Source organism: Alligator sinensis, unplaced genomic scaffold (genome assembly GCF_000455745.1).
Source record: "Alligator sinensis unplaced genomic scaffold, ASM45574v1 scaffold773_1, whole genome shotgun sequence".
Classification (NCBI taxonomy): domain Eukaryota; kingdom Metazoa; phylum Chordata; order Crocodylia; family Alligatoridae; genus Alligator; species Alligator sinensis.
In genome coordinates, this window is record NW_005842403.1 from 799,020 (window position 1) to 819,310 (window position 20,291).

The following is a 20,291-nucleotide window of genomic DNA, read 5'->3' on the forward strand; positions in this document are numbered from 1 at the left end:
GGAGAATCCTAAGGATGCATCTCCATAAACAGAAAAAGGCAGGGTTCTGCACCTAGAGACATGCCACTGGGGAATTTCCAAGGGGCATCTTTGTAAGCAGGGGAACATATTGCCTGTTGTCCTATGGGATCAGTCCCCTGTTCAATGTGGGACAACAGGTGATGTGTGTGTTGCCTAATGAAGTGGATCAGCTACAGCAAGACGCAGGGATTTAGACTCAAATGCCCCAAGTCCCTTGTGTTGCTGTTAAAAGCAGGTTTTTAAACATAGTGCAGTTAAGAATTGACATGACACCTCATTAGATTAATAGTAGAAAAGCTTTAATAAGAATACCACAAATAAGCCATAAAACTAAATGACAGAAAAAAACTCCTTCCCAATATAAAATGAGCTACCACAGAAAGTCTTAGTACATATTTAGCTGAAGCAATGTTTTTCTCACCAGTGCAGGCAGGAAGGGGTTCCAGTCTTTTTGCAGCCTTCACTAAGCAGGATCCTTCACCTTCATGGTCAGCTGGGTGAACAAATGATTCCCCTGTCTCTCTCCTGGATTGCCCACCTTGCCGGCAAATCTGTTTTGCTCTTATACTGTTTAACTGTATACCTTCAAAGCATTCCTTCTTGATAGTTGGTCTATTAAAGTCAGAACAAAACAGGGAGGAAGGGGGGAACCATTATATTACGATTGTTAACTGCTTGAATCCTGGTTTTGGATATTTTGTTTAAGAATGGGGCAATAGCCTGCACTGGTGATGGTCTATTTCCAAAACCCCAGGCAGACATTGAATGATTGAGATATTTGTAACACCTAAGACAGACATTGAATGATTGAGACATTTATAAAACCTCAGACAGACATTGAATGCCTGCTTTGAGAAATATGAGGAATGTTAACAAGGCACATACAGCATGCATACCCATGCATTCATCACATACAGGACATCTTTCCTGTATTCAGTGCACCTTTGACAGGTTCTGCTTTGAAATGTATATTTAGTCTTGTTTTCTTTCAATTGAAAAATGTATATGTAGTTTCCTGCTTTCTCTGGTTACACCAGCTTAGATAGTCTGTGCCCTTCTCTTTTTCTCTCAGCTTTGTTATACATATGCAATGAGTATGTCAGGTCTCTGCCAAGTTTTCCTTTTAGAGGAACCATTACTTTTCTTTTTAGGCTTGGGTGTGGTAGAAGGTTGAGACCTATCTAACCCAATGATTAATGGATGGCAACCACTAGCGGAGCAACTGTTTGTTGTTCTTGGTAGCGCTCTCAGTAACCTCACCTACTCTTGCCCCAGCTTTCATTATGACTTATCATCTTATGGCATGAGTCTGGTATTGGGTGTCACAAGTTCCACGTTCTCTACACCTAATGGGTTGCAACCATTAGCAGAGACTGATCTTCTTTGTGGCAGTCTTGTCACCACAATTCAGTTTTGCCCCAGCCATTGTCTTTTGTGCAGGAGGGTTTCTTTCCTAGCTATTAGACCTTTCAGGTGATTATAAACACTGTGATGATTTGGCATAATGTAGCACAGAAGATTAAATCAATTGGGATTGCTTTATTTTGCATGGTCCCAGCCACCGTCTTGCATTCTTGTGCAAGACTCACTGTTATTTCAATTTGGTCATTTAGATTTTATGTGTCAGCCCAGCTGAGTTATCACAGCTTTCACAGTCATCACCTTATGAAAATGGGATTTAGAGTATATAAAATCACTTAGGTGCTTTTGAAAATTTTACTTTTAGATAATATCTAACTTCCCTTTTCAGCACCAAGAACAAAAAACTTAAGAGGCACTTGCTTGGTGTTATGCGTGTATAACAGCATGATTATTTCTCATGAAGCTTTCTGTAAAAATGCTGCACAGCTGTATTTCAGCATGAGCAAGAACTCCCAGTAGAGAGTTTTATTTGGAAACTAAAATATAGTTGAAGCATTGCCTAAAGTTAGAGATGTCTTATAATTATTACTTCTACCCTTAGCTATGGCAGTCTGTGCAGCATCAAACACCAATGACTTTCAGGTTTCCTTGCTGATGAAATTCTCTTCAGCCCTTTGCTGGGTTGAGGTAGAATTATATAGGTGGGAGAGAAAGTACAAGTTAAGAGATCTGAATTTTAACTCCCGTCCCCTTACTTGCCTCTTATGGCAAGTCCTGTAACCTTGTGCTGCCTCAGTTACCCCATCTAGAAAGTGGCAGTAGTTCTCATGTAATTGGCTGCAAAGTGCATTGAGATCCTGGGAAGCAAGTGGAACCAAAAAAGGCAGAGCGTGAGATTTCCAAGCTGCCTAAGGAATTTGTTTGCTCACCTCTTATTAATGTTAATATGAAATGGGTATTGTTCACAGCTTTGATAATCTCAGCCATAACATTATTAAACCAGATCTTCCCTTCGTAGGAATGACAGATAGATCTTTCTGCTCTGTAAAATGGACGTAGTCATAACAAAGCAATAATGAAATTGCAGTGTGTGCTTTGCTCCCGGGAACTGACAAGAAGAACTGAAAGGTGAACCAAGCATGAGCCTCCAAGATGCTTGATATGGACAGCTGGTGGCTTTGCCTCACCGTTTGCAGATAGGATGGAGAAGGGTCTGTGAAATGATAGAGTACAAGGGTGTGATGATTTTGCCTAGGTATAGTAGGACAGGCCCTGGGAGCAGCCATGACACACCCTAGTGGTCACCTTAACCCTGCCCTCTGCTTGCGCGCTGTAGCTTCTCGGGGTGTTCCTCTTCCACGTTTTGATGGTAACCGTAACAAGAAAGAGAGGAGGCTGCCCTTAGAGGCCAGTGAGCTGTGTGTGCTCTTCCTATATTCTCCTCCTCCTTGGGCCCAACTTAGCCCACTTGATCTGGGGCGCCGACCACCACCGACCTCAGTCTCTTGGCCTGGGGCTCTGACCCCGCTGGGCACAGTCTCTTAGCCTGGGGCTCTGACGCCTGTGGCCCCAGTTGCTTTAAGGGGTGAAATCATTCCTCATAGCCCATGCCATACAGGTATTATTCTGTCAACATTTGCCTTTCTTTATAGGCCTCAGCCCTCTTGACTTTAGCTCACAATTATTCTGACTGTAGGCCTCCAACCCTGGCCCGCTTGTTCTGGCCTGGCTTTCTTGGCCTTAGCCCGTTGCCTTTGGTCATGCTAAGCTCTCTACCCTCTCAACCTATCTGCATTTTACCCTCTGGGCCCCTGGCCCTGTCTCACATGTTGTCCCGGTCCCTGACCCAGGCAAGGCTGCTTGTAGTCTAACCCACCTCCCTCCCCACAACGCCCCTGACCCAGGCAGGGCTGCTCACAGTCAAACCCAGCCCCCACAAAACCCCTGACCAAGGCTGCTCTTAAGTTATGACAGCCCCTGGCCCTTTAACTGGGCTCAACCCCTTGAGTTCCTCACTCTGCAAAGCTGCTGTCTCCCATCTCCAAGCAGTTTGGCTTTAGCCTCATGCAGCTTCCTGGATCCCAGGCCCTAGAAGGGCTCTGTTCAGGCTTTAGCCTCTCCTACTGCAGGGTGTTTTCCAGGCAGTGGAGAGGCTAAAGCCACCTGTGGCCTCCATACCACCCCTATCAGCTACACCCAGTTCTCCAGTTCTCTGTGCCAGCTAAAGATTGTACACACCCCTTCTGGGTCTCTCTTGGTCCCAACAAACTTTCACCCTGGAGCTGCTAGCTCTTGCAGCTTCCCTGAGTGCCTGTGTTCGCCTCTGTTGCAGGCTAGGCCAACAGGAGTTCTGCTGTCATTGGGAGTCAGGGTCACATTGCCCCATCTGACTTGGCCACCTTTTCAGGTCACCTGTGTGGCAGAATGCCATCTCAGCCTCTCCCCAAACTCTGCTATCAGGCTTATTACCTATCTGACAATTCAGTTACCATGGTCACTGAAGAGGGTAGGCACTAGGGCAGTGTGAAATTTTGCCAGCAGTTTTGTTTCGACATTGTTTCGACTCGTTTTGAGCTCGAAACAGTGACACTGAAAAGATACAGAGAGCTTTGAAACAGCCTTGAAACGAAACGAGGCAAGTCAAAATGTTTCAGAATTTTTGAAGCATTTTGAGTTTTGAAGCTTAAGCTGGGCTTGCCTGCAGGGAAACAGAAACTAAAGTAAGGAGAGGGAGGGGGAAGGGGTGGGGAAGGACTACTCTCATTATTGACTGTGTAGCTGGCCAGTGACTGTCATCCTTCCCTGAGGCCTCTTCCAATCCCAGTACTCTGGAGGAGGCATGGAAAACCTGCATAAAAGGCAGCATTGTTTGAACTGCCCTGCTTTCTGCCTTGGTGTCAATTGAGTGAAGGCACACCTTAACACACACACAGTGTCACTCACCCCCACCCATGTCACGAGTTTTACCTGTCAGCAGCTAGAACCCAGAACCCCCCTGCACCTATCTCCTCAACAGCTGGCAGGCTTTGTGGCCTCAGCAGGGGCTAGCATGCCTGCAGTTTTCACCCTGCTGCGCCTTAACACACACAGTGTCACCCATGTCACAAGTTTTGCTTTTCCGCAGCTTGAGGTGCAGTTTTCCCCAAACCCCTGCACCTATCTCCTTGAAACCTGGCAGACTTCATGACCCCAGAAGGGGCTACCATTCCTGTAAGTTTCATCCAAATCAGACCAGAAATGACAAAGTTATAGGCTGTTTCAAGCATCCCCATTATAGCCTATGGGCGAAACATCAAAACAGCGTTAAAACAGTGAAACTGTTTCGATGAAACAAAACGGAACAGCGGTTTTGAATTGAAATGAAATTCGAAACAAAATGCTGTTCTGTCGAAACGTCAAAACGTAAGTCGAAATGGAATGGTGCTGTTTCGCACGGCCCTAGTAGGCACCCCTGCCCCCATCTGCTTCAGGTAACCCTGAGTTGTAACCTGAAGTGGGTAGGTTCCTGAGGGAGAGGGGAACCTGCTCCCTTTGCCTACATGACTGGCCTCACACACCGGGGGCTGGCTGGGGTGGGGGGGGAGGGGGTTAAACTCTCCATTGTTCTAAGCAATGACCTCATGGCTGGGAGGGGAGGCAAAAGCCACTGTCCCTCTACCTGGCACCCATTGATGCATTTCCAATTGATTGGCTTGTAGCCAACTTCAGCTAGTCTCCACTGAACCCCAGTGAGGTCATAAGGTCTATATAAGTTAATGACTGCCCAGGAGGAGGGGCGGCAGCCATGATGAAGACATAGGGATGAGCTGGACGTCTGCAGCTCGCTCTCTTGAAACACGTGGACAGCCTACAAACTGCCTGCCTCCAGAGGGAAGCTCTATCAGCCTCTGGATGATACTTGTGAGTAAGCTACTTGAAATCTAATTAGATATATAGCTTGGCATAACTCAGATGCATGATCAAAGGCTACCATGCCACTGTTTGATCTAAGGATTATTCTTTGATATTCCTGTACCCTGTAGCCTATTCCAGTCCTACTCCTTGTAATCAATAAAGTTCTCCTCTGTACTTAGCATGGGAAACTTATTGGGAGAGGGCCTAGACTATGCCTTGGGGTCCCCTTGGTCTGGCTGACTGAGAGAGACACCTATTTGTGCTTCAGACTAAGGGAAGCACAAATAAAACTCAGAGAAGCTTTTGAATGCAAGGTATTCTTCATCAATTCTGAGGAAAGAGGCAGGCAAAACAGTGATTAAAAACAGTGTGTGGGGCGGTAAAATTGGAGAAGATAGAGATTCCCAGGGGGAGTGGGCAACAATTAACAGAAGAACAGAAGTTTGATTAATGGGAGATCAAGACCTATCAAAAGGGAGGAAGGTCAATATCATCTGTAGTGATAATGGATTCTGATAGATTTGTTCTTGGGGGTGGTGGGGAAGGAGGTTGACTATTTTAGCAGTGACCTGTTTTTGCATTTGTTGTTAAGGCAGGGCTTCCTCCCATTTAATATCTATTCAACAGTGGGAAGGTTAGTGGGTTGGACAGTGAGAACTTCTGATGATGAGTTGGGCAAGATTAGGTGATCGTTAGAAAGCCAGGAGAGGAGGGCCAGGGAAAGATACTGTCTATTTCTCTACTGGCTTGTCCTTATTGTATTAAAGCAGGGGTGGACAAAATACAGCCTGAGGGCTGGATCCAGGCCACCAAAGCATTTTATCTGGCCTACAGCAGGTCCCTCGGCCCTGCCTAGCCCAGGCACAAGGGCCAGCCTGTGTCATGGTACGTGTATCTGCTCCTGGCAACCATGGGTGCGCAGCAGGACTGGGGCAGCATGGCAGCCAGACTCTGTTTTCTGACAGCCCCAGTGCTGGCTCCTTCTGGCTGCTACTGCTGGACCTGACCCAACTGTCCAGGCACCCCAGCCTGTCTGCCCTGCACCCACAAGAGGGGACAGGACCCATGGGGGCAGGGTGCACAGCCAGGTAGCTGGGATGGGGCCATGGGAGGGCAGGCGGGGAATCATGTCCAGCAGCAGGACGGGCAGTTAGAGCCAACTATCAGGATTGGGACCACAGGGTCCCACAGTCTGCTCTTTGCACGTCCTTGCAACAGGTGCCAGTTCTGCAGGCAGGGGTCTGTGGGGAGCAGAAATTCTCCCTGTGTGGCCCTCAAGCCAAAGTAATTGCCTACCCCTGTATTAAAGACGTATTTCAGGCTGGCCAGATGGGTATCATGAACATTCTCCTCAAAGCAATTGTAGTATCTGAGGACCTGACTATAGATTAAGGTTTATTTGGCATGCTTGAGAGGGTTGCTGGTTTTGTGGACATAAGTATGGTAGTTCATGGCTACAAGGGTAGCTTGTAGGATGCCATCCTAGATGTTGGTCATGTTATGTAGAAAGTTAATGTTAGTGTAGGAATAGTCTAGATAAAGTTTGATCAAGGAGTAATACTTGCTAAAGTCCTCTAGAGGACTTACAAAGGGATTGGTATAGAGGGGCCATCTTTGTGCCTAAAGCAGTGCCCATGGTTTGGAGGAATTAGAAGGATTGTTAAAAGTGAAGTTGTTATGGATGATTTGTGCATCATGTTGCAAATTTGAGTACAGCCCATGTTCCTATAGATATTTCAGGCAGACAGCTGTGCCTCTTTGTGGTGTGGGATGTTAGCTAGTACCATCCACGGTTGCAAGTGTGGCCATCTTGAGGAAGTGGTTGATGTTCCAGATTTTGTTGAGGAAGTCTGTTGTGTCTTGTAGAAAATTTGCTCTTTGAATAACATGTAGTTTCAGGATAGTTTCTGTGAATTTTGATAGCTCTATGGAGAGGGTACCACAGTTAGATATGATGGGTCTGTGAGTGTCACCTTGTTTGTGAATGTTTGGGAGCATGTAAAAAGCTCCTGGGATAGGAGAGTAGAGAATAAGTGGGAGTAGTATGGTGGTTCATGGGTTTTTCATATAGGGTAGTCTGTTTTTTAATGTGTTGTGGGTTGTGGTGCATGAGGCTTGGATAGATGGTTGGTATAAACACAGGAGACTGGCCCTGATGGCCAAATAAGCCCTTTTCCACTCCTATGTTCCTATGTTTAACAAACTGACTTTTCTTACTCCCAGTTGGTCATCAGCAGGGATCTGGGTTTTCCATTTCCCATGTGCTTGTCTCCTCCCCCCAGCTCACCAAAGCCAGAAACCACAGATTTTACCCTTTACTGGAGGAAAAGGTAGATTTCTCATTTTACCAGAGAAACCCACAGATTTTGCAGTTTTGCAAAAAGCTCTCTGGAGGTTGGCAGAGTTCCAGCCTGCAAGGGGCTGGGAGGGAGCAGGAGGAGGGCAGGCAGGCAGGGGGCACCTTGGGAAAAACCTCACATTCTTCAGTGGGAGAAAAGGAAACTCTTCCCCCCTCCTTCCCAATCTGCTGCTTGCAAAAAAAAAAAAAAAAAGCAGTGATTGATTTCCCCTTGTGAACCCAGTAGATTGCCTAAAATCTGCACAGAATTTTGGAAGCCACCAGACAAAAAGGGTCACTCTCCTGAAGCCCTAGTAGTAGGGTGGCTGCTGATGCACCCCAGAATACAGGACATCCCCTTAGTAAGGCATGGGATCACTGGCTCCCTTGGCCAGTCAATGGTGAGGGGCAGGGCTGCCACCTCCATGGCCAATCAGCAGCAAGAAGCAGGGCCACCACAAGAAGACTGCGATTCAGTCCATGAACCCTGCACTGATGAACTCATGGCACCCTGTGAAACAAGGGAGAGCAAGTGCTAAAATCAGCAGCAAGTTCGTGAACCTCTGCAGCTGAGCCAGCAAGGAGCCTTGCCTCACTCCCCCGCATCATGGTTTCACATGTCCCACAGCTCTGCCGTTCTCTCCAGACAGTCCAGCCTTGAGAGAACGTGCCATAGCAGGTGTGAGGCTCAAGCATGCCCTCCCCACACTGGGATCCAGTCTCGCTCTGGCTCAGCTCCACACTTGGGAGCCAGGGGCACACACTGCACAAGGACCTCACCTTCCCACCATCAGCACTGGAAATTTGCCCTGACCACATCCTGGTCAAAGCTGGGCTGAGAGGGGTCGGTGGGCATTGGATGCCTGTGCCCGTGCATCCAGCTACCTGGTGGGACCTTCCCTTCCTTCCCCAGGAGACCAGGCTGCTCTGCGGGTGCAAAGACAGTGACAAGAGCCTTCTCCCAGTGCCACGAGTGTTCCAGCAGATACAAATGCAGTGTTTCACCTGCCTGCTCTCAAAGCCATTACCTTGTGCCAAGGCAGTGCAAGGGGGTACATGTGCAGATCAACTGCCTGGCCCTGGCAGCTCAGCTGCCCCTGGAGCCTGGGTGCGCCCGCACACACCCAGCCCAGGGTTAGGGAGCTCAGACATGCGACAGCGCCTTGGCTCTCACCATGCCTGCATGTGCACAGCAGCCAGGCTCCTGGCACAGGTGCAGAGGGACCAGCCTCTGGATCCTCCACCTCTACCCCCTGGCTGGCTCAGAGCCCTGCACCTCCTGGCTGTGCACTGCCTTACCTCGAGGTGCAGCCAATAGAATCACAAAGACAAATGACTGACATACATTTCCACCAATGAACTGAAAAACAAGGCTTTTTGCAGTCCAGTCCACACTGAAGAACGGACAGGGAACAAAGGGTTTAAAAACAGGACGGTTCAGTATACAACAGGACCAATGGCCACCTTGTCTAGTGAGTAGAAGCAGTCAGGTTATCCCATTCACCAGCTCATACCCCAGAAAGGATGACTTGGGATCACCAGATACTTGGTACCGTCAGCATTCCTTCAGTTCTTTTTGAATTGCCTAATTAGCTGGTGCCTGAACATTACCAGCCAATTAGGAGGTATTGTGTGTTTGCAGGACAGGCAGGGGAGCCATATCCCTCTGGGCCAGGACAATACACTGTTTACCAGGAAATTGTTCGAGGTTTTTAAAAGGCATTGTTTGTTTGCACTCGGCAATAAGCCTTCCATTATGTGTTTTCTGAAATGGTCTCATGGATAGTGAAGTGAACTTGGGAGGGAGCTGGGGGCTCTTTTTTTAAGTTTATCACGTAGTCCTTCAGTCACATGCAAGATGTTGAAATTTAGTAACAATTCTGAAATTAGGGTAATTTTCTCTTGATTTCAAGTGGAACAGGATATGGTCTTTGTACTCTACCATTTACCCTATCAGGTACATATCTGGCCAGCCCTTGTTTTGTCTCCTTGTAATGCATTAGAGAAATTGCCTGAGCTGGGGAAAATCATAGAATCATAGGGCTGGAAGGATCATCAGGTCCAGCCCCCTGCATGAGCAGGAAAGACATCTGGGGTCAGGTAGCCGTCCAGTCTTCTCCTGAAGACCTCTAGGGTAGATGACTGCACCTCCTCTGCGGGGAGCTTGTTCCATAGTCTGGACAGCCTAGTTGTGAAGAAGTTTTTCCTAATGTTCAGCCTGAAACTATATATTCCAGGAGTTTGTGGCTGTTGTTTCTAGTTGTTCACCAGGGCACCCTGGGGAAAAGTTGTTCACCGAGCCCCTGATATACACCTCTGATATGGCGGTAAGCCACAATCAGGTCCCCTCTCAGCCTTCTCTTCTTTAGGCTGAAGAGTCCCTCAGCCTCTCCTTGTATGGCTTGCCATGCAAGTACCTGATCATACAGGTGGCTCTTCTCTGGACCCTCTCGAGCTTTAGCACGTCCTTGTTGAAGTGTGGCACCCAGAACTGGACACAATACTCCAGCTGTGGCTGCACCAATGTTGAGTAAAGCAGGAGAATCGCTTCTTTGGTTTTACTGGAGATGCATCAATTGGTGCATGCCAGAGTTTTACTGGCCCTAGCAGCTACTGCATTGCATTGCCAACTCATATTCATGCTGGAGTCTATTGTTACCCCCAGATCCCTTTCCTTTGTAGTGCCGGTCAGGTTAGTGATGCCCAGCCTGTAGGTGCGCTGGGGGTTCTTCCTTCCCAGATGCAGCACTTTGCATTTCTTTACGTTGAACTTCATCTGGTTCCGGTCTGCCCAGCATGCCAGCCTGTCTAGGTCTGCTTGTATCTGCAGCCTATCTGCGGGTTTGTCCGCACAACCCCATATCTTGGTGTCGTCCACGAACTTGGCCAATGGACTTTTCACCCCCTTATCCAGGTTGTTGATGAAGATGTTGAACAGCACTGGGCCAAGTACCAACCCCTAGGGTACGCCGCTGCCCACATCTCACCAGGATGACACCGATCCATTCATTTGAACTCTCTGTGTCCTACCCTGCAGCCAGTTTCACACCTATTTGATGGTCCTGCAGTTGAGCCCGATATCTTCCAGTTTTCTGATCAGTACCTCTTCTCCAGCTGGGTAATCATTAAGAGTAGCTACAAATATGCCAAATTTTTAAAGTTTGGGGGAAAAGAGAGAGAGAGAAGACAGCACATTCAGGGGTGAATGAAGTCAGCTAAGGCTTTTCAGGTGAAGCTGCTGAGCTCTATGTGTATGGGTGTAAATTAGGAAGTCAAATCTTGTCTGAAATATTTTAATAACACTCCACATTCTTCATTTGAAGGCTTTTGTGGGGGAAAACATAACCATGAAGTATTTCTTATTTCTGGTGCCTACAATCCATAATATCTGATCTCTCCATCCTGCATTCTCCAACGTGATTTCAGATGCATCTGATACAGTAAACAGCTGCTTACACTCAGAAGTATTTTGTAATGTCCTGGTGCAAACAGTGTCTTGTTCAAACCAAGTTTGTGTTTGTCTGAGACTTAGGTTAGCTCTCAGCTCTGAACCAAAAACTCTCTGGACTTGACTACTTCATTCAAAAATCACTTTCACCTAGAGAAAGGATAAAGCCTTAAATATAACGTTTCAATTTAAGTGCATGGGGGAATGTTTGCATTAGTCTTGGATCTGAACCTGGCATATGGTTTTGGTTCTAGCTCTAGAATAGTTCTGCTTATGTCTCTTTTTGAAGGGCAACAGCTTCAGATGATGTAAAGTAATGAGAGGAGATGATTTCTCTTTATCTCTCCCTCAGACCTCCTCCATAATCTTCTTCCTTTTAAAATCTCATGCCTTTCCATACTGCATCTGCCACCACAAATCATCCCAACTTTCTACCTTGCTCAGGTTTATAAACTATATATCTAGATGTATTTATTTCTTTTTCAAATATTGAAATAAATGTGTAATTAAATGCAAAACAACCACTTAACAGTGTGATGCCTTTTGCCTCCTCATGTGACATCTATACTTATTGAATTTTGTTAAACCACAACTCCATGTGGCGCCCAATGACTAGGGAGATGACGATCCAATTGCGCATGAATCCTGTTACTCATTAGCCAGAGCAAGCAGGGAGCAAACACCAGCACACATTGCTTGCAGCAGCTTTGTTCAGAATGGAGACAGCTTTGGACAAAGGTCCCAAAAAACCAACAAACCGGGAACCTGCAACGAACAATAGTTCTTTCCACATGTATACACTTTGGTTTATGCTCATTAACATTTATTCCACCCCCACTTCTCCTATGGTTCCACCCATATCTCCTCCCCTTTCAAGCTCTGCCTTTGTTTACTGTTTGCTTCATTAGCATGGAATTGCCTATGCATTTTACTCATTTATATGCCTTTTTGCTATGAGCGCATGTTCAAGGCCACAAACTTACTTCTTCGATCAATGGGTGGGCTTTGACCAAAACCTGGAAGCTTCTTCACCAGTCACCATTCACCTTTCTGCATATGTTCATTTCGGTTACGTGTCATCTTCCACATCCATCTGTTTTTCTGTCCCATATTGTACCATATTCCACATTCCTAAAGCTTCACCGCATTTACAGTACACAGACTCTCTTGAAAATGGCTGACACAGTTAAGATGGTTACTTAGTATAAGCAAATGGCTGGCTTAGCATAAGCATTCACAAGCCAAATCTGTTTGTCCAAGCCTCTTGCAATATACTTTCAATATATCATTCTTCCTTGTGGATAGCAGCTTTGCTAGGCCACAGGTCATGGCTTTATTCAGCTGCAAATCCAGTGCTCCCCGAGATCTAAATATTGTCACCCTAACAAATCTCAAAACAGGAACTCGCAGAATCATAGAAAGTTAGGGTTAGAAGGGACCTCAGGAGGTTATCTAGTCTCACCCCCTGAAGCAGGACTATCCTCAACTAGATCACCCCAGCCAAAGCTTTGTCCAGCTGGGTTCTGAAAACCTCCAAGTGCCAGTAAAGAGTAGTTCTTTCCCAAACCTTCAGACTGCTGCAGGCTGCACTCTCTGAGCTGTCTTTCAGGAGCTACAGCCATCCTACTCAGGAGATAGTCCCTCAGCAGCCTCCAGGGCCTCACTGCCTGCTCAGCCCTGGGCTTGGGCTTTATATAGCTCAACCTGGCCCCCTTCTAGGTAGTGACTCTCTCATTAGCCCCCATCAGTACCTGCAGCTGCTTCTGCCTTCTTAAAGTGACAAGTGCTCCACCACAATACTGTTTGCCGTAGCTCCACACGACTGCGGGAGGGAGGCCCTGGGGGAAATGTGAAGCCCTTGGTGGGAGAGAGAGAGAGAAGGAAGGGGCAGTGGGGGGAGCCAAGGACATCATAGGCCACACCCTGTGGTTGGGGCTGGAGGTGGGGAGGGTTGTGGGGATGAGGAAATGCTGGGTGAATCATCTGTTTCCCCACACCCCTGCCCTCCCCTGCTGAAGCCTGGAGCCCAGCCAAGGTGCCAGTTCTCCCCTTCCTCCCCCTTGGATGCTTAGGAGAGCATGTCCCATTTAATGGGATCATAAATCTGCCTAATTGACACATCCTTGCCGTTCTGTCAGGGCCATGCTGCACTCCATGGGAGATTTGAGCCTAAGCATAGATATCACAAGTGCTTGAGCATAAACAGCTCCCCCTCCCCACAAGGTACTCACAGAAAGGCAGTGATAGTGTTTATTGAGCTCAGCGGGCAAAAGGGTAAACAGCAGTTTTTGCCAAGACCACCCCCAGGTCAAGACAGGAGATACCACACAGCTGTGTCTGACAGCTGCTGCAAGAAGGAGAAAAAATCCCCGTCTTGTCAAAAAAACCCCAGACCTCCCTCCCACTGCTGGATAGGGACACATGCAATGGAAGGATTGCCACGTGGGAACCGTTATCTCCGTCGCTCGGCTCTCGCTGCCAGGGTCACTCCTGGGTTCTGCACCTGGACAGGCTGGGAAGTGGCCCAACAACACATTTCCCCCTCCCCTCTGCTCCAATCCATGGGTGAGGTCCAGTGGGTGCCAGCTGATTCCTATCTTCCTGGCGCAGGACCTGCACCTTTCTAGCTTCTAACACAGTTCCCTAACCACCAGCCACAGGTTAGGCATAATTCCACCTCTCACCCTGTCCTCCCCCCCCCCCGCCAGTTATCTAGTCCAGAGAGGGAACTAGGTAGGGCCAAATAGAAGAAAATAAGCTAAAGGGGCTGTGTCCTCTGCTTGGGAAGGCAGTTATCTGTGTGTTCTAGCTTGAACCATCGTTCCTAATGGGGCAGAAACTTCCCCATCTAATGAATATTAAATGCAAGGTGCAGTGATGTAGGGGCAGAGTCCGGTGCTGCATTTGGCAAAGAATTAAGCACTTTCTTAAGTGTCCCTGTGACCAATATAGCACCTTACCATGACCAAACTGCTGATATCTACATAGTTTTGGAAAATGCTGGAGTGTCAATAGAGGGGCTGAATTCTCCCCCGTGTCTGCACTCAATTACTACAAGAAGTGGGGGCAATCAAAGAACTAGCTATAGCTGATCTTGTATCTATCCAACCCAGTGGCAATTACAGCAGCCTAGGGGCTAGTTTAATTTATGGCATGGATTGCCAAGGCTTCCCGTGGGAGTTGCCTGCTTCCGCTCTGGAGAAAGGGGGCTTGGGGGATATCTGGCACAGAAGCTGCCACTGCTGTGCTATGTACTATGTCAGGGGAATTCTTTGCTGGAAAGCAGTGGTCAGGACCCTTTCCATGAGTGGGACAGAAGAGGAAAGCTGCTCCTGGTGTTTAGATGCCAGGACTTTTTGAGAATTGAGAGGTTGAGGCCCACTAGTTTTAAGGCCTATAAAAAAAAAAAAAGTCAGTGTCCCTTTAAATTATTGTTCTCATCAGGAAAATGCATCTAACCATAAAAATAATAATAATGTAATGTTTCATTTTCCTGTTGCTAGGTGTTGCTTGCAACCAGCAGTAAAACAGATAAGAATGAGTCACTTTAACAGACACTGTTTGTTATATTTGTCTGAAAGGAGTATGTCTTTTGGATTTACAAGAAACCTTTTCGATTATTATAACTCGCAGACTAACTAAAATATGTGTTTTCTTTCTCTTGTCAGTTTAACTTGTCAGTGTTTCAGTTATTTGGGTAAAGTCAGACTTACTCTTCCCTAGAAAGAAAGAAGCCCTGATAACATATCACCTTACATACCCGTCTCTCTATGGGCTTCAGTGGGATTTTTCATGAGCGTAAAAGTAGGCATCACTGAGGTCAGAGCTGAAATGATTCTGAATGTTGAAAATTTTTCCCCACACCCCCTCCCAGTTGGCAGGTGAATGGAAAACCTCTTATGAAAAGGTCTCAAGTTGCAGCAAGGGAGGTTTAGGTTGGATATCAGGACAAACTTTCTCACTAGGAGGGTGGTGAAGCACTGGAACAGGCTATCCAGAGAGGAGGTGAAATCTCCATCCTTGGAGATGTTTAAGACACTGCTAGACAAAGCCCTGGCTGGGATGATAATTGGGGATGGTCCTGCTTTGAGAAGGGGTTTGGATGAGATGACCTGAGGTCCCTTCCAACCCTAATTTTCTATGATTCTGTGATTCTATGAAGAAGATTAAAAAAGCCAACCCTTCACATGTACGAAAGGAGGCTCTGTAAGGACCTGGATTTTCAAAAATTATTCACTTTCCAGAGAGTCAGGCTAATTATATCTCCTTCATTTGTCTGAATTCTTGTTTATCTCTAAAATGGGTAATCACCAGGCTCATCTCCCATTGGTGGGGTTATGAGGTTGTCTGGCATACTAGGTCAGAAGTACCCTGAGCTTGGATAAAAGCATTTCATAAATAAAGAAGGCATTGTGTTCTGTTGAAGATGTTCCTGAATGATACTGAAGCCCTTTGCTTGAATCAGAAATGCAGGCTGCCGATCAACTGGGTGTGACCTTTCAGAGGCACCTCAATATCATCATGATTTTTCCAATTAGGGCTAGAGATTGCCAGCAGAGATCAGAGATGTGACAGCCATTGAAATTACTCAGTTAACATGTCAAGAATCTATTAAACCAAGTTTTATTGTATTAAATAAGCACTCATCTCATCCAAACCAAAAGGGCATATTAGGCTGTTTGGGTTTCTAAGCAATTGCATTAGAGTGGCAGAGAGTTTAGCATCTGGATAGGGAGGGAGATACCACAGTACGCTGTCCAGCTGCTGCATGCTGGTGTCTTCTCAGCTCCTTGTGAGGAGCTGTGGATGGGTCAGGGCCATATCCTGTTGGCAGCACATCCTAGACAGAGCAGCCCAATCTAAGGGACTGGCATACCCCTGTTCCAGAGGTGGGCAATTATTTTGGCTGGAGGGCCACTTCACAAGTTTTGGTGAACAGTCAAGGGCTGCACACACAAAATCTTAAAGAAGATATAATTCTAACAAATTATAGATAAAAGCAAATCATATACTTAAAATAAAACATCTACTCTAACATATTTTAATTGTATTTAAAATAATTTTTGCCCTGATTTATGTTTTTTAGTAGTCTATATAGAGGTGATTGCATAATAGCTTAAAATAAAGTCTTTTCTTGTATACTGTGTGTATGGGGGGGCATGCTGCCCATGCGCTAGGTAGCAGGGGTGGAGGGAAGGAGCAGAGGCTGGGGGGAAGATGCAGCAGAGCTTGCCTGGGGAGTGTGATGCAGGTGCAGCTGCCCCTGCCCCCATCCAGCCTGCAGCTGCCCCCACAGTGCTTCACATGGGGACATGCCCCACCTGCAACTGCCCAGGGCAGCCCATGCTGCATCCCTGCCCAAACCCACCCCCTGCCCACCAGACAGCACTGCCCCAGGCCTGGCCCACACTCACAGCTTCCCGGCTGGGCTGCTGCCGCAGCTACCCAAATACTGCTTGGCTCCCCATGCCTCCAGTGGCTCCTATCCCTACTGTGACACTCCAGGCAGCAGGTAACATGGGGACCTGTGCCAAGCAGCAGATGCCCATCCAAGGGGGGAGGGAGAAGCTGCAGCCAGGTGGCCCTGCCCCAGCGCATGGGGCTCCAGCTCCTGGCCACCTTCCACCCACTCAGCCACCAACAGTGGCTGCTCGTGACACTGAGCGGGCAGAGTGGGTGGCTGCCCTGGGCAGGAGTGGGCAAGGTTCGGCCCTATGCAGCGTGCCACAGTGGCAGCCATGGGCTGGGTACTATCAGTTGGCAGGCATCTGCCTGTGGGTCAGATCCAATTAGTTGATGGGCTGAATCCGTCCATAGACCATATTTGCCCTTCCCTGCTCTACTTCTTTTCAACAAAGTGAGTTTTCAGCCCAGGTTAAACTTTCCTTTTCCTGCATCTTCCAGGTATCACTACCACATGGAAATCCTTTACTGAAGGGCTGTCTGTGAATGGCCTACACAGGCCTAGTGGGATCAAAATACCTATGTCCAGTGGCATGTGGAACAAGAAGGACAGTGAGGGTGCTCAGGTCACTGAAAAGTAGGGGTGCACTGATAAAGATTTCCTTGGCTGATACTGATAGCCAATGATTAACCAGCCATATCATAGAATAGAAGGGACCTGTAAGATCATCAAGTCTGGTCCCCTGCCATGGGCAGGAGGTAATTGGGCTCAAACGAGCTCAACAAGGTGCTTGTCCAGCCTCCTCTTGAACACTCCTGGCGACTGCACCACCTCTGCTGGATGTGTGTTCCAGATTCTAGATACCCGGATGGAAAACAAGTTTTTCCTTATGTCTAGCCTAAAATTTTCCTTGACTAGCTTGTGTCCATTGGTTCTCATCCTCTCAGGGGGTGTTTTTCTGAAGAGTTGCAACCCCTGGGCTTCACCCCTTACTTGCTTGTAGGTAGCTATCAAGTCACCCCTCATTCTTCTTTTACTCAGACTGAACAAGCCCATTTCCTGAAGTCTGTCCTCATAGGGCCTATCCTCCAGGCCCTTGATCATGCGGGTGGCCCTTCTCTGTACCATTTTGAGCTTATCCATATCCTTCTTGAAGTGAGGTGCCCAGAACTGGACACAGTACCCCAGCTGTGGTCTTACCAACGCCGAGTAGAGGAGGAGTAGCACCTTTTGGGATCTATTGGCAACACATCAAGTGCTTTTCATCAGGAGAGAAAAAGGACAGCTTGTGCTAAATAACAAATGAGCTTCATGTCCGTAATTCCCATGCTGTATTTCATGTATTATTACCAATTCCCTTCCTGCCTCCAGGTGAATCTCGTAGGTGTTTTGTGCCTTGGTTTCCTCATGTGCAGTAGAGGATAATGCTACCTCCCTCAAAAGAGTGTTTAGACTTATTAACTTTGTGAAGCGTGTTGAGACTTGGACGGGTGGTTCTGGAGCAGGGGTGGGCAGTTATTTTGGCTGGAGGGCCGCTTAACGGGTCCTGGTGAGCTGTTGAGGGCCGCAAGGGTAGCCCCACCCCTTGGCAGGTGCCCCGCCCCCTGACCACCATCTTGGGACCAGAAGTCCCACCCCCTAACCCCTGACCTTTGCCACTGGAAGTATTCCTTTTTGGGGGTTGCCATCTTGGAACCAGAAAAAACCCCAAATTATATACTAAAAATCAAACATCTACTATAGTTTAATTTTAGTTCAAAAAATATTTTTCTCCTGATTTATGTGTGTCTGCGTAGTGTATATAAAGGTGATTGCATAATAGCTCAAAATAAAGTCTGTCTTTATTGTGCATGTGTGCATGCATGCATGTGTGTCTGTGTGTGGGGAGAGTAGCGGAGTGTGGGGTGTGTTTGTAGGGCCCTCCCCATGCCCCCACCCAGGGCGCACAGCCCCTGCTCTTGGCAGCAGCAGGTCAGGGCACTCATGGCTCATGGCAGACAGAGCCCCCCAGCACTGCACAGCTCCAGCCGAGTCCTAGGATCTGGAGGTGGTGGCAGGGAGTAGGGAGAGGCCAGCCTGGTTGCATCATGCAATGCCCTCCATAGCTCAAGTGCAGCTCTTGGGACTTGGCTGAGCTGAGCATCACTATGGGGAGCCCTGCACGATAGAGCCGGTGGCCTGGCCCCGGTCCCTGCCACCACCCGCAGCTCCTGTGCGTTGGGGTGGGCGGGGCCCTGCCCCCTGGTGGTGGGCCCCCCCACCACTCCTGGCCGAGTCCCAGGAGCTGCACATGGTAGCAGGGAGCAGAGCCAGGCTGCTGGTTCTATTGCTTGTGGCTCCTAGCCAAGTCCTGGGAGCTGCACATGAGCCCCTGGGAGTCCCACACCATGGAGACAGGCTGGCCCGTGCTTCTGCAGACCCAGTCTCTGCGCTCCCACCAGCTCTGGCCCTGGCATGGGCCCCGTGCTCCTGCCAGCCCCGGCTTATGCTGCAGGCTCCATGCTCCCACCAGTCCTGGTGCTGCCCCTTTGCTCCCACCCAGCTGCAGTTTCCCCCCTGCTCACCACCAGTTCCCTACCAGCTGCCAAGAGTGCTGCAGCAGGGACAAGAGGAGGAGCCGCTGGAGGCAGGGGGTCTGGAAGCTGCGCACACTGGCCAGGGCCCTCCCGCAGGTGAAAGTGGGAGTGCAGCAAGCTACCTTCATGGGAGTGGGCAGGGCGTGGCCCTATGCAGAGTGCAGCAGAGGCAGCCGCAGGCCAGGCCAGGTACAATTAGTTGATGTGCGCCCGTCCGTGGGCTGGATGAAATTGCCTGGCGAGCCAGATCCAGCCTGTGAGCTGTAATTTGCCCACCCCTGTTCTGGAGAAATACTGAGAGTGATTAATGATAAATGAGTTTGACACAAAAGTAGTTGGAAGAACCTGGATGGTGAGAGAGGAAAAACTGCTTGATTTCCCCAGCCAATACTTCTGTTTACACCTAAAAGTCTCTTGTTCCTCCACACTATAAAAAATGGAATCCCATTAGTTTGTCATGTTCGTGACTGACTGCCCAGAACCACTCATGACATGGGATTGTGAGTCCCATGTCATTTCAGTCCAAATATTTCTGCAAGAGGCAACAACTCCCCATCAGGGAGCTGGAGGGCAGAGCCTGGTAATTAGTCAAACAGTGTCACTGAAGACTGCTAGCTTTTGGGGTAGAGGAGACACTCTCCTTAACACACTTGAAAGCTCTTGGCGGTGTACCCCCTACCTTCCCCCCAGGGTGTCGCTAGCTAGGCTGTCCAGCATTGTCATCTAAAACCCTGTTTCTTCCCAGTTTCTGGTTGGAAAAGGTGGTGAAACCCCTACTTTCTGATTGGCCCTAACTAAAGTTCCCCTGTAGAAGAGCAAAGTGAGAGTCTAGTGCAGAGTATCACCAGGTGGTGCCTGCAGACGGTTTGGAATTGGCATATCAAATCCTAGCGTGTCTGACATCAAAGCTGCTCCCCCTGTACCGCTAGGTACCTTGGGGAAGGGCTTGGCAGGATTCATTTCTGGTGTCAGTGGTCTGTCACTCACTCACAAGCCTGAAGTCACAAGCTTCTCACCTGCTCTGTAGTGACTCTCCTAATCTGCTTCCCCAAGGGAGGGCGGGCAGCACTGTAGAGGCCAGCTGCTAAACCTGGTGGGGATGGGGGAGGAAGTGCTTCACACTCGCACCTGGCTGTGACCCTTCTTGCAGTGAGATACCAGGGCAAGAAAGAGCAGGGTGCTGAGCCTTACCCTTCTTGGGACCAAACCCTACATCCTCCTGCTCTGAAGGCCATGAGGGCAGGAATG

General features: G+C 48.3%; 1 protein-coding gene across 5 annotated transcripts in view; it reads left to right on the forward strand.

Moving 5' to 3' along the window:
- Nucleotides 1–20,291, forward strand: part of STX1A (syntaxin 1A) — a 313,683-nt gene that overhangs the window by 193,140 nt on the left and 100,252 nt on the right. The window lies entirely within an intron of this gene.